The 20,390-nt window shown below is 46.3% G+C and overlaps 1 long non-coding RNA gene across 1 annotated transcript in view; it reads right to left on the bottom strand.

The window, feature by feature from the left end:
- The window catches only part of LOC146810376 (uncharacterized), a 279,938-nt gene extending 272,654 nt beyond the window's left edge, over positions 1-7,284 (bottom strand). The window contains exon 1 of the long non-coding RNA XR_014965681.1: positions 7,210-7,284. This is a non-coding gene — a long non-coding RNA (uncharacterized LOC146810376). The remainder of the gene's footprint in view (positions 1-7,209) is intronic.
- Positions 7,285-20,390: the final 13,106 nt, after the last annotated feature.

The raw sequence follows: 20,390 nt of genomic DNA, 5'->3' as shown, positions 1-20,390 counted from the left end.
AATGGGACAAAGCATCTGCAATGCCATTGTCTACACCCGGGACGTGCCTTGCCCTGAACTGAATGTCGTACTTTAAGCAACTTAACATGAATAGTCTCAACAAATTTAAGACCTGCTCATCCCTTGAGGACTGCCTGTTGACCACCTGCACCACTGCCATGTTGTCTACCCTGAAAGTGACCCTTTTATGCGCTAGACTCTGCCCCCACAGCATGTACACTACTACTAGGGGAAACAATTCTAGGAAAGCAATGCTCCTGGCCCCACTCTTCCAATGATGCGGCCACTCTTCCGCACACCATTTGTCCTTCCAGTACAAACCGAACCTGCATGCTCCGACTGCATCTGAGAATATCTGAGCATCCCATTCCCACTCCTCTGGAGCAGACATGGGTATCCCACTGAATTCCTCCAGGAACCTGCACCACATTCTTAAGTCTTCCTTTGTCCCTGCCGACAGAGGCATGTGGTGGTGTGGCAGCGTGAGGCAAAATGTCCATCACACCCTCACTACCCTGCATGCAAAGTTCAAGTGTTCAAGTAACACTTGTACCATCCTCACTGTCACTTTCTTTTTGGCCAGCATGTCATCGAGCAACAACCTCATGTGCAGTTTTTTATCTTCCGGCAACCTGGCCTCCATAGCCGCGGAGTCTAGTTCAATCCCCAAAAATGACAACACCGTGCTTGGACCTTGTGTCTTCTCCGGCGCTAAAGGGACACCCAGTGTCCTCATGAGCTTCTGGAAACTGTCCAGCTGCTGCTGGCAGTTCATCAAACTAGGACAGCCCACCAAGAAAAAGTCATCAGGGTAGTGTGTCACTGTCTCTTTTCCAGTTTTCCAAGAGAAAACTCACTGCAAGAATGAATTGAACTTCTCGAACAGCGCACTTGATATTAACCACCCCATGGGTAAAGCCTTATCCACAAAGATGTACCTGTCCAGCCATTGGAAATCCTACGGGTGTACTGGTTACAGCCGGAAGGCGGCCTTAATGTCACATTTTGCCATCTCGGCCCCTTTACCTACCCTTTCCACCAGGGCCCTGGCTACGTCCACTGAGGAGTACGAAACTGACGTCAAGTCATCAGGAATTAAATCATTTACTGACCACCCCCCTTGCGCCCATGACAAGTGCTGAATTAGACGATACTGGCCTCTCTCCTTTTTTGGCACCACTCCCACAGGAGAAATAATCGAGTCCTTTAGTGCGCTAACTGCAAATGGCCTCTTCATGCTCCCTTCCTGTACTTCTTTTTGCAATTTCTCCCCCTGATTTGTGAGCCGCCACTGACTTCAGATTCTCTGCCCATCTTGCCAACCTTGGTCCCTTGTACCCCAATTTAAAAGCGTCCCTGAAACCTGCACTCAGAATTCACGCTTTCTGTTCTCATGGGTAATGTGTCAGCCAGGCCTCTAGGCAATCCAGCTTAATGTGTGTATGAGCCTTTGCCCATGTAACAATGCACCTCTTGCCCTCCCCTGCCTCCCATCCCTTGCTGTCCGCTATTGGCATTCTGATGAGGCAGCCCCTGCCCCCCTGCCTGGCCCTGCCCTGCGTACCCTGGCCCGAAACACTGGACCAATGAATGCCGTCACGAGCATTTTGAGCATTCGTGCCGAAATCTGAAATACTCCTGGGTACTGGTGCCTTTGTTATAGTCCCAGCAGGCCCCTGGACCTTCAGAGTGTATCCCACCCCCCACCGGGTGGGACGACTTTGAAAGGGGCGATAGACTAAAGGCAGCCCACTACCCGTGTACGTTGTCTTCATGAATTTAACTGCCCCCATTATCTGTTGGTACAGATCCGTGTCGATCTCCCCCCAATTTGTCTTGAGGTCCCATGCTAGTCTGGCACAGAACTCCTCATCGTAGTGTGACCATGCGTACCCCCGTACGTCGGTTGTGCCCTCCTAACTACATCCATGTATTAAAATAAGGCCACAGACCTATCTGGATATTTCTTGCAGTACACACTTGCGGAAATTAAAAAGGCGCCGTCCAGATCTCTATTGTCATGGGCACCCTGGGCCGGCAGGATAACTCTAGCTCCTCCTCTTTTGATTCGTCCTTGGATCGCAATTCCCTATGCAGGAGCTTCAACATGTCTACATACTCGCCCTTCTAGATTTTTTCTTTCGTGGCTAACATGAGGTGTGCTCCCAATGGTTCTGTCACTCCCATGTACAGCATTTTTGGCAATCTGACCTCCTTACTTTCTTTGCACTGACCAGTCCCCCCTTCACCTTTGTCCTCCCTTGCCCCCTTAATCGCTTTCGTGTCCTTCTATGCCTTGTCGTCTGTCGTCCTCGCGTCCTGCCCTTCTCTAACTCTTTTTCCGTCTTCTGCCCTTCTGTACCCACCCCTGTGTCCCTAATGTATCTTCCTTTGCATAATTTTATCTCGCTGTCCCCCTCGTCACATCTGGCATCTGTCCCCGTGTAAACCCTCCATTTCGGGCTAGCAGCACTACCCCGCCCGCTTTCTTTACTGGCGTCAAGGTCGGTGTGCTCAGTGGATCCAACCTCCTAACCAGTGTCACAGAGGGTTGAGTCGTCTGGGGCGTAGCCGTGAACTTCGTATCTTATTCCACATCCTGTAACACACTAGGCACAAAATTACTTGTCCACCCCTTTCTTCCTTCACTACTTCCCCCTCCTCCAACCTATCCTAATGGAATGTGCTCCCACTCCGACTCTTCTTCTACTCTTGTTACCCATGTGTGCCTTGCCTCTTGCAACAATCTGTCTATCATGCTTTCCGCCTCAGCTTTCCTTTTTTGCCCGCACTCAGTCACCGCTGCCCTGGAGGACACCTCTGCCCCTCCGGGCTGTCGCCCAGATGTGACCATTTCTCTTTGTACCACCCTGTGCCTTGACCCTGGTATCAATTTTTCTAAAGTGCTTCCCGCCGCAGCATTCCTTTTTTGCCCGCACACTGTCACTGCTGCCCCAGTGGGCACCTCCGCCCCACTGAGCTGTCGCCCAGGCGTGACCCTTCAGACCTCCGGTCATCTTTGCCACTATGGTCCCTCACAGTGCTCCAGCTGGCCACCCTGGACCCTGCTTTCACTTCCTCCTGGTATTGAGGAGCCGCATGCGACTCACCCGCCATTTAGTCGCCCCGTGCTCGCTGATCCTGCAAAGAGAAAGGAAGGTCCGGCAGGCCGTGGTTTGTGTCCCTATCTGTCCCTAGCGGCCCCTGGTCCAGGCACCACTGCCAATACCCCCCATACCTGAGACACCAAAGGGTGCCTGCGTGATCCCTCCTGCATACCCCAACCCCCCCAATCCGACCCCTCCCCTGCCTGGCTCCGTCGAGTGTCTCCCCTTGTTGCTGGGCCCCCCCTCCTATCCCCTTTACCCCGGTATACCAGGGCCAGCAGGGGTCTCTCCCCTCTCCTCCAGGTCCCCTCCTCCACCCCCTCGCTCCATTCTAGCAGCAAAGCTAGCCTTCTCCCCACCAGGCTGGACACAGTGGTGTCCTTCCCTCCCCCTCATGAACCCCTCCACCCCCGGTGCCCCTTGCACCCACCCCCCTCCACTGACCACTTGTCCCTCACCCTGCAGGTGGCCCGGTCTCACCACCCTCTAATGTCCAGTGCTTCAACCGCCCCATCCCTGGACCCCCCTCCTCTCCTTCCTCCTCCTCACTGACCCCCTAGGGCTCCCCAGCCTCCCTCCCCCGTGTGTCCTCCTCCCTGCCCCTAACCCTTTCCCTTCCCAGGCCCTGTTCCCCCTCCCCCGCCCCAAGCCCTGGGCATGCTTGTTTATACCCCTGGGCCTCCCACCAAAACCTTCTCTGGCCCCCCAACTCAGAAGCACCCCCTACTGGCCCATGCCCACCAGAAGCCCAGCAAGATTCTAGCTCACTTGTGGCACCCGCGGTGAAAACCGCTGCGGGGCCCTCATTGCGCTCATTTTTGTGCACCCCCCCTTTCCCTCCAATAATGCCAGGGGTGGGCACCTTGTGGCGCTCCTACCTCTTTTTCCCCGCTTCGCGGGGCTGCCTTAGCTCTGCGGCCCTCACCACGTACCTCAACAGCCTTCCTTTTTGAACCACCTTGTGGCGAAGAACACGAAAGGATTGCGGCGGCCATGCCCCCGCCGCGGGACGTGGTGGCCGTACAGAGTTTTCTTCATGGCTTCGGACGAGGTCCATGCAGCCGGTCTCCGCCAGGAGCCTCATGGCTTTCTGTACTCACGCGTCGCTTCGAGCCATTTTTTCCAACCTGCCTACCTACACTACCTAACCTACCACAACAAAATCTGTCCCTGAGCTACAAAAACGGTCGCCGTGTCACTTACCAAAATGGTGAAACGGCTCCTGTAATGGCCGCATGAATACCCCCCTTCCAGAGCCCAAAGGTAGCCCAACAAGAGCCCAGACTGCACCACCCGGCCCAAAACACCGGGGGTGCGAGCCTCCCAGCCGGTCGGCCGCCCCCCTCAAAGCCCCATTCGCTGTCCCATTTCATACATGTCTACACTTCCCTGCCTGAATCGTCAGACTATTTTGGACCCCCTCTGACCCCTGCCAGCTTCTGGCCATCTGTTTAGCACGACAATGGTAAAAACACACACCTCCACTTAAACATGTGCTGCCCTCTCGTTGCCTGTGGTCAATATATTTATGATGACAGTCACATGAACTTTATTCAGATGTACCATTCCTGTGTAGGCCAAGTTCCTACAGTTCCAGCTGTCATTCTCCTGAGCGAGAAAGTAGCATGTGCCACACTGGAAAATAAACTCAAGCCATTGCTTTCTCTTTTCCGCGGTATTAGGACAAGGAGCTGCTCAGAATTTCTTTGCACAGGTCAGACTGAAATCCATTGTTACTTGTATTTGTTTCAGTAATGCTGTTGTCCCGTAAGTACACCATAGAGGCCAAAGTCTGTGGCAGCAAGTGCTCACAACCAATCGGCTAATGGGAAATATGTTCCATTAGGAGTAGAGGTGGGTGGAATTTGCGAAAGTGACTTTCGCAAATTATCGTGAAAATGTTAAAAATCTCCGCAAACACGCGGAAATATCGCGAAGATGCGGAAGTTTTTTTCCCGCCCGTTCGCGGTATTTTCTGCGTGGTCGCAGCTCGCCAACTTACCTATGCGGTTGCTCGCGGGCGCGGCCATCTTGTTTTCACTCTTCTCGCGGTGCATGATCGCGAGAAGAAAGACGTGATCGCGCGACCAATGACATTACTGCGGGCGCGAACTGTCGCGAGACAGCGCAAATGGCTACCAACAATCCAACATCTCGTGGAGAACGCGACCGGATCGGGAAAACTTGTCGGCGAACGCGGGGATTCAGGTAAGGCGATCGCGCGCGCGCGAGAATGTATTAGTTTACAGCACGAGCAAGAAACAAATTATCGCTAAGCTGCGGAATGCGGAAATTTTGAAATTTTTGCGCTCTCCGCGGAACGCAAAAATGTCAAATTATCGCAATTTCCGCGAGCGGAACGGAAATTTAGCCCAGGCCTAATTAGGAGTTGGAAAGTGTGGTTATTGCGAAAGTGGATTTAATCTGATTGGAATCCACCCTGTAGCAGTTTCTGTGGTGCCCTCTGTTGCTGAGAGCCAGTCCTCCCTCAAGTCAAATGTGTGGCTGTGTAGCTTGTCCTCGTTTTGAATGCATGACCTATGCTTAATTTGTAACATAATGAGTACCAGTGGCTGTGTCCAAAGAACTATTCAAAAGACAGTGGCCGGTGCTATTAAATGTCTCTGTGCCGAATACCAAGGCTGCGTAGTCCTAAATCCTCCTCATGCCTCTTTAATCCGCTGTTAGGCACTCCCTGCCCTTTTATCACACTCTTACAGGTTCCTGCGTTCTCCTTTGTTGACGGTTTTTCCGTCTTCCTCTCTTCTTTCCTGTTTCCCTGTCTTGCTCTCATCGAATGGCTGTTGAGGAAAGATAAGAGCTTGTGGAGCCCACTGGCCCCAGAAAGGAGTGCCGGTGGGGCTGGCTCAAATTCAGCACTGCCAGGGCCGGACATGTAGCAGTGGTAATGGGGTGTAGCTAGAGGGGATGGAAGATAACAATCAGGTGGTGGTTGGATGGGGGTCCATCATTTTATCAACAGGTGCAGTGAGTGGGACGTGCACTTCTGCTCCTGATTGAGACTTACCAACGTACCAGGGTTGGTCTCTCTCACCACACACTTGCACCCACCTTACACCTGTTCTGTCTATGTATGTATGAGGGCAACTTGCACTGCAGGTCTCTGCCTTTTACCGGTGTATGTTTGAAGGTTGTTCTGATGCTGATTGCGCTGATTAGCCGCCTCTCTGCCCAAAAACCAAGGTGCAGTTGGCACCATTTCAATGGATTAGGTAATAGCGTGTGGCGAGCACTGTGAAAAGTGTCTCCCTTGCTCGCGCCAGTGAGTGTTTAGACATTAAGGGCCTCATTTACAACAATCTGATACAGGGCAGTGCTGCACGTCACTTTGCTGCGCTGCCCTGCGTCAAAAGAAAAGGGCAGGAACATGCCATATCTATGAGATACACAAGACTGCTGGGAAGGAAACACCCTCCGAGCTGACGGGCGCACTTCACTTCGAAACACAAAAGTTTTTTAACCAAAGTTCAAATGTTCATTAATATATCCAACTTCCTGCTGCGCTTATTTAAAAAAATGTGTAGAGTTTATTCATTCCAATAACGTCAGTCAATCAATAATTGCGCATATTAATCCATATGTTAATATTATCACATCATCCGTGGCGTACAACCCAATGCATTTCGGGTCGCGGAGGACCCTTCATCAGAGGTTACAATCATGTAATTGTGGAAATGAAAACAAAGGCTATTTTCAACAATCCACAACTAGTGTAAACTTTCACAGAAAAAAAAATGGGCTTCTGTAGTTACGAAGTGTCAAACGCATATGGAACCCAATGAAAGAATCAAGATAAAGTGGAGATGCATACATTGCGGGAATAACACCTGTGTCAAAACCATAAATACCAACAACTTGGCATGTGCGTGAAAAATCGGCAACGAAGTTCGTGGATCAACTGTGTACAAGCGACATTCATGCTGATGTCTAAAATCAAAGAAGAGATGCAGTCCATGACCGTGTCAGCCAAACGAACACATGCTTAATTATTAGAAAAGTAAAAAAGTAAAGTTGAACGTAAATGTGCTTGGCGACTGGCGCAGTGAAGACCTTAACAAGTGCTGTTTAGTGTAGTGCTTACCGTGATAACGCCGTTACTCTTCCCAACTAGTTCACGGAGGAAATGGAAGTTCAATGAATAACTGAGCTTCCTTACGTATTTACGTGGGAGTGGTTGTGGATGGGAATCGGTGTTTTTAAAGAGCCCGCGCTATGGTGTCTATGACGTGCTGAAATAAATAAAGTTGTGAAAAAAAACATGTAAGTATAAAAAAAGTGTACCTTTTGGCTATTACTCAAAAATTACTGTTATTTCAATCAACACACAGGCTCATGTATACACTTCCATAACCCACTCCCCTCCAAATTTGTCTGAAGCACCAGTCGTGAACCAAAAGATAGTATCAAATATAAAAAGATTTTTAATTGTCAATACTAGTTCATCAAGAAGGTATTATATATAGTAAACATCAAAGCATACACAATTTAAAAATGATAAAATTACAGACGGTTTTTTCAATTATAAAAATTACATATTTTAAAAAGGAGAACACAAATAGACAAACAATGTGTCATACAGATGTCAACTTGGATTTGAGGAAGCCAGTGTGAGGCATAAGTCACTAATCCCTGACTTTCCCTAATTCTACCCAATTTAACAAACAAAAACACAAGCGTTGACGCGTTTCGATGGCACACACTTCACATAGAGCCGCCTTCTTCAGGACATAAGATATTTTCTCCTTATGTGTTTATATTCAAATCTGATATCGAATTTGCCGATACAAAAGTGTGCTGGCAAAGTTGTCTCCTCCCTTGGGGAGTACCTCTAAGGTCCTTCGTAGATGGCTGAAGGCTTGTGAAAGCTGATTACTATTTGTCACTATACATTTTGGCACGATAGCCTTGAATCCATGTATATGTTAGTATCCGGATTTAATCACGGTCGCTTATCTTGTCTGAAGGCGCGAATACTCCCTGTGGGTATAAATCCGTATATCGCGTGTTCTTGTTTTATCCCGGGGCGAATCTGTATTTTATCGTCTCCTGGATAATCTTATCTTGTCTGAAAACGCGAATCCTCCCTGTGGTTACAAATCCGATTTTCGCGTGTCCTTATTTTGTCTCGGGGCGAGTCTGTAGTTTATCGTCTCCCGGATAGTCGCTTGTCGGGGTTGTGTATTTGTCCCTCCGAGAGCGTCTGTTTCCCAAATTTGAAAAAATCACGGTTGTAACAGGGAATAATGACAAATGGGGGAAAAAAAACATGTATACAAAAAATCTGGACGGACACTTGCTATGAACTATGTTAGATCACGCTGGTCTGGTGTCACATAGTTCATAGCTCAGACCAGCGTATATCTATGAGATACGGCACATTCCTGTCCTCTTACATTGCTCTAGCACACAAATGACTGCCTAGCGCCAATGCAGGCACTCTTGCACCAGGGTGCAACGGTGCCTTTGTTGAAATCAGGTTTTTATGCACAGGAATGGACATAATCTTGCACAAAAAAAATGCTACACCACCCCTGGGGAGGCGCACTGTTTTGACACATTCACAGATTCAGGCTATGTTGTAAATCTGGGAATGTGTCAAAAACCATGAGTGTTAAGTGGGAACACCCACACAACATTCATGGCACGCCTCTCCGAGGCAGTGTGAGGCAATGCAGTGACTTGCACTATGTTGCCTGACACCCTAACTACGAGGCCATGAAAAGCCATGCAGGGTGACTTTCTGTGGCCTCGTAGATATGATTGAGAGGCCTGCACCACCAGAGCGTCATTAAAAGTGACAGTCCGGCAGTGCCTGCCTCTTGTAAATGAGTGTCTCAGAGCCAAGTTATTTAACCCTTCTTGTATAAATCCATCTTACAGACCTGTTTCCTGGGGACAGTTGCATCGACTTGCTTTATTTGTTCTCCCTCACACCATACATATCACCTCGTTGATGGGAGCAAAGTAGAGCCTAATGATTGGGGTCATAGTCCTGATTAATGCCTAAGACTTTTCTAGTCACAGTACAGGCAGAAACATATTTGACCAACATTAGACATGAAGCTTTCTAAAAACCCTCTTGTTTTTAGTTTGGTGGAAGGAAGGTACTAATTAAATAAGAATTTAACCTAGCATGGCAGAATGTAATCACGGTAGCTGAATCTGATAATACACTGCCGCTTACTAAGAGATGAAAAAATGCCTTCAGTATCAGGGCATATAACTTCACCGAAACAAATCATTAAAAAAGCTCCATCGGAGACTCCCTCTCCCTGACAGACACAAGTATTTTTAAGTGCTTAGGGAATGAACCCTTTGAGGAAGTAGGCTACCTTGTGTGAGTGAGGGTGTGTCCTTCTTAAATCAGTTGGCATGACCCTTGGAGAATTGGTTGGCATCATTGTCCATTTGGATGCTCTCTCCCTCCAAATATGGGGACTACAGCATGGCATAGTAGTTGTTTGCTGATTGTGCTGTGCCTGTTCTGAGTATGCGAAGGAAGATTGCATTGTTGCTGCTGATGGTGATATGAATTAGTAGATAATGTATCAACCCCAAGGGACACCCATCACTAAAGGCAAAACTCCTTAATTAAAGGTTTTCAGAATAGTTTCACGGGTGAACAAACATGTCTTGAGCCTTTTGCAGAACAACAGCTGGTTTGACTGACTGCACAGTGACAAAGCCATCTTACTCCATCTGTTCAGGGTGACAAAAGAAACTCGGCGGCTCACCCTCCTCTTCAAGAGCAGTGATTTAGAAGAACCTCAAGGCTGCTGGGCTGAAGCTGTGGTTAGTACAGTGCAACAGACAGAGGAATATAAGTATTTTGACCACTGTAAGGGACATAATGTCTAGTTGTGTGTCCTCTAATCAAAAAATGATTCGAAGTTTGGCTGCTAAAAACTTGGCTAATACTTATGGCACCCTTTATTCCTATGGGACATTTACAACACTGTGTATAATGTGCTTATTGTGTGTGTGGGAGAGAAACTTGCACTGCTGATGCACATGTGATGTCTGTTCTGCTTGCGTGTGAGAGAAGCTTGCACTGCTGAAATCCATGTTGTAGCTGCTATGTGTGTCGTGGTATGTCACACTGATGCTGCATGTGTTACACTTCCAGTGCTCTTTCCTTTGTGAAAGTGAGTTAGGCATGCAGTGGTGCTGTACAGCTGTACCTGTCCACTGTGAGATACAAATTCTCTGAGATGCCGCACCCACCCCACAACTCACTTTCAGTCTTTCAAATGCATGTTGGGGGAACTGTCCTCATCCACTACGTTCCTCCTCAGACTAATTGTGATTTACCACCCAAGGGGGCCAAACAACACCTTCATTGAGGAATGCATGGATTTCATCACCTCTCAACTTATCAGCTCTGACAACAATATCTTCGTCGGTGACTTCAACGTCCACTGGGGAGACGTATGCAATAGCTATATGGACACTTTTACCTCCTTTCCTAATACCAACGATCGACAACAATGACATAAGCCTACACACCACAAATGTGCCATTCTGGATCTGATACTCTCCAATTCCCCCGACCTAAAGACATATGACCCCATCCGAGTTGGCTGGTCTGATGACATGTAGATTCCGTTATCTCTCTAACCATCTCTTACACCAAATTCACAAGCAACCCAAGAAAGAGAAAATATGGTTTAGAGACACATCCAACCTTGATAAAGAAACCATGGCGATCATGGCCTTCCCCACCCTAATTGCGATTACATCTCATTTTGACATCAACAAGGTCACCAACAAGTACAATTTCTACATGGAGGGCCATATGTAGGTAAACCGTGTTTTGCGATTCTCAAATTGCGATTTTTAGGGAATCGCAATTAGAGAATCGCAAAATGCAATGTAGGTAGGATTAGCAAAATATTTTGTGAATCCCAACTATTCCTTATTTGCGAATCGCAAATTGAGATTCGTAAATAAGGAATACCTTGCCATTCATTCCTATGGGCTAGAAGGCCCATAGGAATGAATAGAAAGACATTCTCAATTTGCGATTCTCAATTAGAGAATCGCAAATTGAGAATGCAATTTCAAGGTTGCAAGGGTGTCAATAGGACACCCTTTTGCACCCGTGAAATAAACATGTGTGCACATGTGGCGCACATACATGCGCTAAGGGCATGTATGTGTGCCACATGGCACTTTGAAAAATACAAAAAAGTGCATTTTTCAAAGAAATCGCAAATTACCACCAACCTGAAGTTGGTGGTAATTTGCGATTCCTTAAGCCAAAATCGCACAACTTGGGTGCTTCCTACATTGCATTTAAGGAATCGCAATTTGGGATTCCTTAAATGCATTAGCAAAATAAGGAATCGCAAATTTTGCAATTCCTTATTTTGCGTGTGGGTTTTTGTGTGCTACATAGCACACTGCCCAAAATGCGATCGCAAAAACTGAAATTCTGCGAATTTCAGCATTTGCGATCGCAATTTGGCTTCCTACATATGGCCCGGAATCCCTTATTGGCAAATGTGCACATCGGAAGTGCAAATTATCCAGACCAAAACCCTCTAGACCCTGGTTCTCAAAAGAGATTTATGAAGAATTAAATCTTATCAGAAAATGCGAGAAATAATGGAGACAAACACCATCTCACCTGAGTATGATCAAGCTTTACAAAGCGAGAAAATAATAAAAAGACCAAATCCTCAGAGCCAAATACTCTACATCAGTGCCTTCATGAATTCTGCAACGAATAGGCCGAAGAGACTGTTTGAGGTCTACTAACCCCTCTATTGCTTTGGCTCCTAATGCACCCGTGGCCTGATGCAACAACTTCATGGATTTCTTTGAGAAAAAAGTTAGAGATGTCCATGTTTTACTTTCCATCAACGACTTCCTTGAAACTGTAAAGTCTCTACCATGCAAGGCAATAGAGTCATGGTCATCCTTTTCTCCAATCTCTGAGCAGGACCTACAATGAACTATTCCCAAAGTAAAACCTCCAAACCATCATCAGAACGCCATTCCAGTCTCTATCAGCAAATCTCTTGCCATACGCCTACTCCTCATATGGACCACCATGGTCAATTCCTCTCTCAAACAGGGCCTCTTCTCAGAATGACAAAAAATGTGCCAAATCACTTCACTTTTGAAAGGTGCGCAGCATCCAAACTAACCTCACACATTCATACAAACAACCTCATTGACACTCTCCAATCAGGTTTCCGCCAGTTTCACTGCGAAGAAACTGCGATCCTGCAGATAGTTGATGACTCCCTTAGAATCCTCGACTCCGGCAATTCCTGCCTCCTGGTCCTCCTAGATTTATCTGCTGCATTTGACACACCAACCACCTTGACCTCCTTCTTATTCTTGAAGTACGCATGGGATGGGGAGGCACTGTCCTTAACTGGTTCTCTTCTTATCTATCCAAACAGTCCCAAGTTTTGAAAATGGCCAATCCGTTCTCTAGACCAGTCAGCATTTACCAAGGGGTCCCTCAAGGTTCGATCCTCTCCCTGTCCCTCTTCAACCTCTACCTAAAACCACTATGTGTAAGTCTCAGAAACTCTTGGATTTTCTTTCACCTCTATGCTGACAATACCCAAATTAAAATCTCAGCCCCGGAGGACGTTGCCCTGCTTTCAAATACACTCCTAAAGATTCAAAACTCGATGTCCACCCACCTTTTAAAACTCAACTCAACTAAAACAGAATTTCTTGTGATCGCACCTCGGTAAGCAAAAACTTCAGTACAAGACTGGATGGACAACATTTCCTGCCTTTAATGGCTGCCCGAAAAGATGCTGTGGAAAACCATAACCTGCGTGAAGCACAGCTTGGACTCAAAGGTCTCATCTAATATAAACCATAAATGCATACAATTTTAAATGAGAATCATGTCAATAAGAAACACAAACATAATGCATTTTTGTGATTGATTATAATGTGTAGCATATGAACTTCCAACAATATTTCATCTGCTGAAACATAAATACATAGATGTACTGTTATCAACACAATCCATCCAGTTTATATACTGTAATAAACATATATGTGTCTAGTAGACGATCCCATTGCATTTCGGGTTAATCCATAACCCTCCGTCAGGGGATATGTAAATTACAATGAACAGAGAAATTCTTCTAGGTTGTGTCTTGAAGACCTCCAGCCGGAACTACAATAAAAACCATATGAATAGAAATTGAGGAATCAGAAGAAACAAAATGCTGTCATTTCTCAAAGGATTTGCACTCAAAGAGAAACACCCTGAGTGAGAAAAATTAGACCATGAAATGAACCAGAACCCATCACCAGAACGTGAATGTGCGCCACAGATAATGTTTTATCGAATAATGCTCAAAGAATGAAAATGCCTAGATGTTTTAAAGCCCTAAGAAATGCCCGTAAATCAAAACTTTATTTCATCTTACCAAAACCTGATGTAGTTCAAGTCGATAGATGCTCAAACTTCTAAAAACAAACATAAAGTCACTAACACATGTAACCCCTGGTTTTGTAGAAGTCACAACTAACAAGAGACGTGAGTTATAAATAACGCTTACCCACTTCAAACACTTGTGATGTCTACCGTGCCCGCCATTGTTACGAGTGTCAGATCACTTGGCATCACCCTTGATAATCATCTCAATCTTCACAGCTGCCATGGCCAACGGTGCACACCACCAACTTAGCCAGCTTTGGGCATCAGACAATTGATTCTGGATCAAGACCTCAAAACAGTTGTTCAATCTCTCCTTCTCTCTAGACCATTCTATGGAATTACTATTCTCTCAGGTATTCCCAAAGTTCACCTATGCCCACTGAGAGCAACACTACATGCCATAGCAGGCTTCGTCTCAGATCTCAAGAAATTTGACCACATTTCCCCTGCCAGCTCTCCAAAAGCTCCCCACCGAAGTGTGGCTCAATTCAAAATTGATTGCATTACCCACTGAGGGCTACACTCTTCCTCACCTATCTATCTAAATGAGAAACTGAAAATCTCCAGAGCAAATACGGGTTCCAGAATTGCCCAAACCCTACTCCTCGAAACCCCCCACCTTCAGTTGAGAATGATACATGAACCAGTCTTTCTCTGGTGGCGCTACTAGAATCTGGAACTCTCTGCCTTCTTCACTCCATATGCCTAGCAACCTTCAACAAGCATTTGCAATGCAATAGGTCTCGCATTTGAGAAACTTTGAGTTTTTGGCATTGTAAATTTTATTATTTACTTCTTTTTAGTCGTTTTAGTGAATTGGATGTATGTTGTTTGTAGGGTTTTTTTGTGATTTGCATTAGACTTTTTAGTTGTGAATTTGTAAGTGGTTGGATTGTGTGGTATGTAGTGTGTTTGTGTGGTGTAAATATGTGATATGGTGAATAGATAGGGGTGAGAGCTGTATAAAATAGTTGCAAAGTAAGAATGAGAGGGATAGGCAACTTGTGTATGAAGTGGTAAATGATCTGTAGACAACATGGTATTAATAGTGTGTGAGAAAGAGATAGAAGGGGAGAGAATGCCATGGATGTATGAAGAGGCTGTGGTTGTGTATGTAGAAGATAGTGAAAGAAGAGGAGGAGAGTGAATTTGAAGAGGCACAAAAAACGCTCACAAATGCAAAAGATTATGGTTTTGTGTACTATATGTACACAAAAGGACAGTTGAACACACGTACATACACACTTACAGAGGAAAACGTTGTCATGCTTACACATACGGTCATATGTACACACAGGGACACAAGCATGCACCCAGCAAGCATACATGCAAGGTTATTTGCAGTTGTTTCGTTGTGCGGGTCCACAACCAATGATCAGCGCTTCGGTGCTTCCCGGCGGGGCTCACGCTACACAAATATCTCTATATAGAGAAAGCGTAGGTGCAGGCATTCATTGACACAAGCAATAGGCATAAAGGGTGCTATACGCAGCACCACTTCACACATACACCCTAGTACAGGCAGACAGGGGCATACGTAACACATATAAGGACACATCCATACCTGCCACATTACCTTAGACCACACGTAAAACGTTCAACCACTCCTATAATCTTGGCCAACAACAATTTACATGCTGGAGTTTGATAAAATAGCAAGCACATTCCCCAGTTTTCCCAACTACAATGACAACAAATGTCTCCTTGTTAGATATACATTCCCACATCTATTCAAAGGACATTGCTAATGAGTCATTTAGAAGAGATTGGTAGTGAGCAGTGACACAGAAGCGAAAATCACCTCTTGAACCCAATGCAGCGGTTGAGCAGACCATCACTACCTGCAGAACACAGATGAAGGTGCCGGTTCGACTGAACTTGGAGTGTCTCAGTTTCATTGTGAGCAGCTGGAAAACTTGTGGCAGAAGCTGGAAGTGATGCAGATTCGAGGGAATCTATTGAAAGTTGTCAAAGCACCACACGGAAATACCTGCTCACATGTATGTGTTACAAGTAGCAGCAGGCTTGGCAACTCTTAGGGATGTGTAAAGGGCTGAAGCACTGTATAGATTCAACCTCAGTCACTGGCAGATTACTGCATTTGTCAGCAGTGAGTGTTCAACTCGCTGAGCCACCCGGCAGGCCAAAAAACAGCAACTCCAGCCCTAGTAAGATCTCGCTGTGACAGAAAGAAGGTAAAACAAGCGAACTGGAAGGACCACGGCCGCCTGGACACAGTACGTAGTGGGGATGTCTGGTGGACTGCAGAGGCTAAACTAGAGGCAAGACAATGCGTCTTATCACACAGAAACACCCATGCATTCACCTCAACGAGGCACGGTGAGCTCTTACAGATGGAAAAGAGGCAAAATAAAGTCTCTTAAGTCCATTCTGCTGCAGAGGAGCCTTCTCTGAATACTATCTGCAAGGTAGCACTTGTACGAAGTGTGCCATTGAGCAGCAGATGTGAGCCTTCTGGCAAGACTCTCATGTTCCCTCTCACCCCCTCCAAACCAGACAAGCCACAGTGTAACCCTTGGAAGGGGCAGCTGGGCGATGGGCGATCTAAACACGGGGCAGGCTTTCATCTACTTCCAGCTGCTGACCTTGGATACAACACTTCCATAGTAATTCAACATCTGTGACCACACACTGGAAGGTCAGAACAATACATATCAGAGATGAGTTCATGCCTTTCACAAAGACTTCAGGTCCGTGCCCTCGACAGACGAGCCCTGATTCTAAGAAACAGAGGCCGGGGAGGAGGAGCTGGAGTAAGAGGCGGTTCTGCTGATAGCGCCTGAAGCGCTGCCGGATGCTGTCTCTGCTGGACATAGGAGCAGGGCGGCCAAACAACCCATAGGCTATGGGGCTTTTATGTTCATTCATTTATAACACAACACATTCATCCCACACGAGCCTCTTTTAAATAAATGAACTTCAATAATGATCGTTGTTTTGTTTTTAGATAAAGATGAAAAGGGTTTATACAAATACATCCACTGCAGGCTGGAGACGAAGAATAACAAACAGAAGCACGTCACACCAAGCACCAAGCTAAAGTATGCCCCGGATCGAAACAAAGAAAACGCTGCACCACACCCATGCATTCTTTAAAAGCTTGGAGAATGGTAAAATGTATGTGCCTGAGGGGAGCAAAGGGGAAGAGACAACTAGATGGCGCCCCCACCCTCACCTGGAACTCCACAGTCTGGTAGGTAGCCCCGAGTCCCACTGTATCCATGTCCAAGCAGGGGGGCGACGCTGAGGAACGGTGGTCGGATACAACTATTGTGTTTACTTTGTGCATGGAAGCATAGTGCCCTGCTCTTAAACTTACGAGGAAGAGCCGGCCGAAAGCCTGTGGTGTGGCACCCAGAACAGCCTTGAACAGAGGCACTTGACGGGGCGGGAGCAGCTCGGCCACAGCAGAGAATCCATTACTGTCGGGGAAGAGGAGAGCGTGTCACCCAGTGTCAGATGAAAAGCCACCGCACACACAAAATAAAAAAACATTACCATTGGGGAAGAGGGAGAGCGTGTCACCCAGTGTCAGATGAAAAGCCACCGCACACACAAAATAAACAAGCATTGGCCACCCGCGAAAGTGAAAGCAGCGCGACTGACGGGGAGGGGCGGAGGAGCGTGAAAGCAAAGTTGGTACTGCATGTAAGAAACGAAAGGACATAGGAAAGACAAGCATTGGACGCGCGAGACGTGGGGGTGGGGGAGAGAAGTAGGAGTTCTAATGAAAATGGTGTGAAATAGCAGCAGGGAAGGGGGCGGAGAGGGGCTACGAGGGAGAGCGAGGTAAAGCCATATGGCTGCTTTGCGCGCGTGCACGCCTCGTGCACTGTAGCTCTATGCCAGGGGAAGCACTTTAAAAACCCACTTACAAAATATCTCAAAGAGACAGCTTTCGCTGTCTCAGCGAGACCTAAAAAGGACCTTAAGCTCCTCTATTTGGTAGACAACTTGGTTAATAAACCCTCGACCAGACCTAATTACTTTTTCTACTGCCCTTGATGTGACTTTGTGTAAATGTGTATGTCCTCTTCCCAATTGTTGTAACTGTCTCTTGTGGTAACTCTTGCACACTAATGTAAACATTTGAGTTTGACAACTGGTACGGTAACCCGCTGTAGCCCTGTATCCTGTGTGTTGTAAAGCGCTCTGATTCCTTCGGGCCATGTCCGCACTATATAAAGCTGGAAAAATAAAAGGAATAAAATATTGCACTGTGTGGTAAAGGAAGATACAGAGTCCAGCTGTACAAGTAGAGTACTTCTTTATTTGTAGCTTGGTTCCAGAATAGGAGATCAGGAAAGTAGGAGAAGATAGATGGTACAAAGACAGCCCCACCAGGAGCAGGCTCCTAGCAGCTCAGCCTGAGATGACCAACTGACACTGTAAGCACAGAGAGGCACTCAGGCATTCTATGATGTCATGGTACATTCCAACAGAGAAGTTCAATGGGGAATAGTAGAGAAGTAGTTTACTACACACTGCTGTCTACATATCCTCTGCATGATGCAAAGCTTGCCCTAGCCTGCCTTTCCTTCTCTGTGCACGTAGGGGAAGTTTGCACTGATGCTTTGCATGCTGTTTCTGTTCTGTATCGAGGGATAATTTAGTGCAGATGCCCACGTTCTGTGTGTCTTATTGAGGCTTCTGAAAACCTTGTCACTATACAAAAGCCAAAACTGCTGACTTGCTCCTTCCTCCAATATTCTGAACTGTAAGGGCGTTTTGACCAAGTGTAGATGCTTTTCAGAAACAGTAAATGATGCCACTTCTGGAGTGGAAGCATATTTTGCACAGGCTGTGCAGTTCTAAGTGAACAACTTGCAAGGGCACTAGGAACAAAAATGGATGCCAATGGATCCAAAGGCAAAGAAAAGCTTGAACTCTGACCTAGAAGATGTAGGCCCTTGGACATTAAAAAGGACGCAATGCGAATTAACAAAGATCCGAATGTATTAGTCCTTAACATAAAAACAAAGGTTTAACCAATTGATTTGCACATCGGTTACGTTGTCCATAAAAGATATGTCCCGCTCTCCTTCCATAACCCCTTAAAACAGATGTTCCTTTAAATGAGCCCAGTACTCTGCTGGGTGGAAGTGACGTGGGGCAAACCTGCCATGGGCAGGACTTGCCCTTCTTGAAAATCACTGTCTATTAGATAAAGCAACAAGTCTCCCCTTAAAGCAAGCATGCCAGACTTGCCGCAGACTGCTTAGGACCCTGAGATAGTTTACTGAAAAATTGTCCCACATAAAATAGTGATTTGCAAAAACTATGGCGAAGACTCTGTAAACAATATGTTTTTTGAGCCAGAAGAATAGATATGTTTGACCCGCGTGTAAACTTGTTTTGTAAGATTTCTGCTTACTCAAAGCTTTCATTTGAGATGTGTTCCTGTACAGCTTCAATTTCCGAGTGTTGGCAAAGGATTGAGGAAGGAATGTGTTTCTAAGGAGAGTAGTGACGTAGATGCAGGGGAGCGATGTATTGTATACCACTTGCTCCTGACCTCGGCGAGGCAGGCTGAAGTTCAACGTGAGGTTGTTCGGGGTCGAAGGTCACGTCCCGGTTAGGAAGCTGCTGGGAATGCAGACGTTCTGCCGCAGTCACCCTGTGTGACCTCAAACCGTTCTTTCTTACTGAAGCCCTCCTTCCTTTCGATTTTATTTTCTCCACTTTTCGGCTTCCTGTGCGCAGGACCAGATGATAATACACCGTTTCCTTTGCTCAACATCGTTTCCCACTGGCAGTGAAATGCAGTGGTGGTATAGGGATGTTTGCGAAAGAGGCACTATGTCCTGGTAGAGCAGGGGGCTCCAATGGGTAGCTCGGGAGCTACCGATAGCTCATCAGTACCCTGGAAGTAGCTCCTTGAGATGCAGCTCAGTATAGTACTTATGAGAAACTGATATGCTAATGTTTGAAAACAAAATGACTGAAAATCAAAAATGTATTTAAAGCTGCTCTTTGAATGATTGTACATACCGAGCTGTGGAGGTTTATAGCTTGCTGAATTTCCTTTGTGCCACTGGACACTTACAGTTGTGACTGGTATGTCATTGGTCATGTGGAGAAATTTTTTATGATAAAACTTCACTTTCGCTGACACTGCTGTCATGTGTCACGGAAGAAGGGGGCATATTAACAAGGGCTTTATCTCCGCTTTTTTGGCTTGAAAAGCCAAAGAAGCGGAGATAAAAATATCGCCCTATTAACAACAGGGTGCTAACATGCAAAATCGCATGTTAGCACCCTTTTTCACTACGCTTCCCTATGCATCTCTAATGAGATGCAAAGTGGGCGTTCCAGAGCAAAATAATAGGACAAATGTCGCTAAACGACTCGACATTTCTCCTATTATCAAGATTCACGCTAACCCTGTTAGAGACAAAAAAAGCAGCGCTAACCACGGTTAACGCTGCTTTTTTACGTCTGCTAATTTTCAGACTTAGCCATGTAATCCAATGGGAGGTGGATTACATGGCTAAGTCCACCATGGGCTATCAACAAGAATATCCCTATCCTTGTAGTTTTATCGCTGCATTACCAGCGCTGACCTCCCAAAATGCCGCTATCGCTGGATTTTTTATTGCCTAGGTGGTTAGCGTTGTTAATAACGCGATAACCAGGCGATAATGTTCAGCGATAGCGGGCGTTAAAAAAATTAACGCTAAGCGCCCTTAGCGTTAGTTTTCCCTGTTCCTTGTTAGTGTGCCCCTTGGTGTTCTATTGCAATATTGAATTTTAAGTATGGTCCAACCAAGATCCAGATTATATTCTGCCACTATATAATGAAGGTAAGTATAAAAAGATAA

Source organism: Triturus cristatus, chromosome 7, assembly GCF_964204655.1.
Source record: "Triturus cristatus chromosome 7, aTriCri1.1, whole genome shotgun sequence".
In the NCBI taxonomy this organism is placed as follows: Eukaryota; Metazoa; Chordata; class Amphibia; order Caudata; family Salamandridae; genus Triturus; species Triturus cristatus.
The sequence above is the reverse complement of the archived record's forward strand: the minus strand, read 5'-3'. Positions and strand labels throughout refer to the sequence as shown.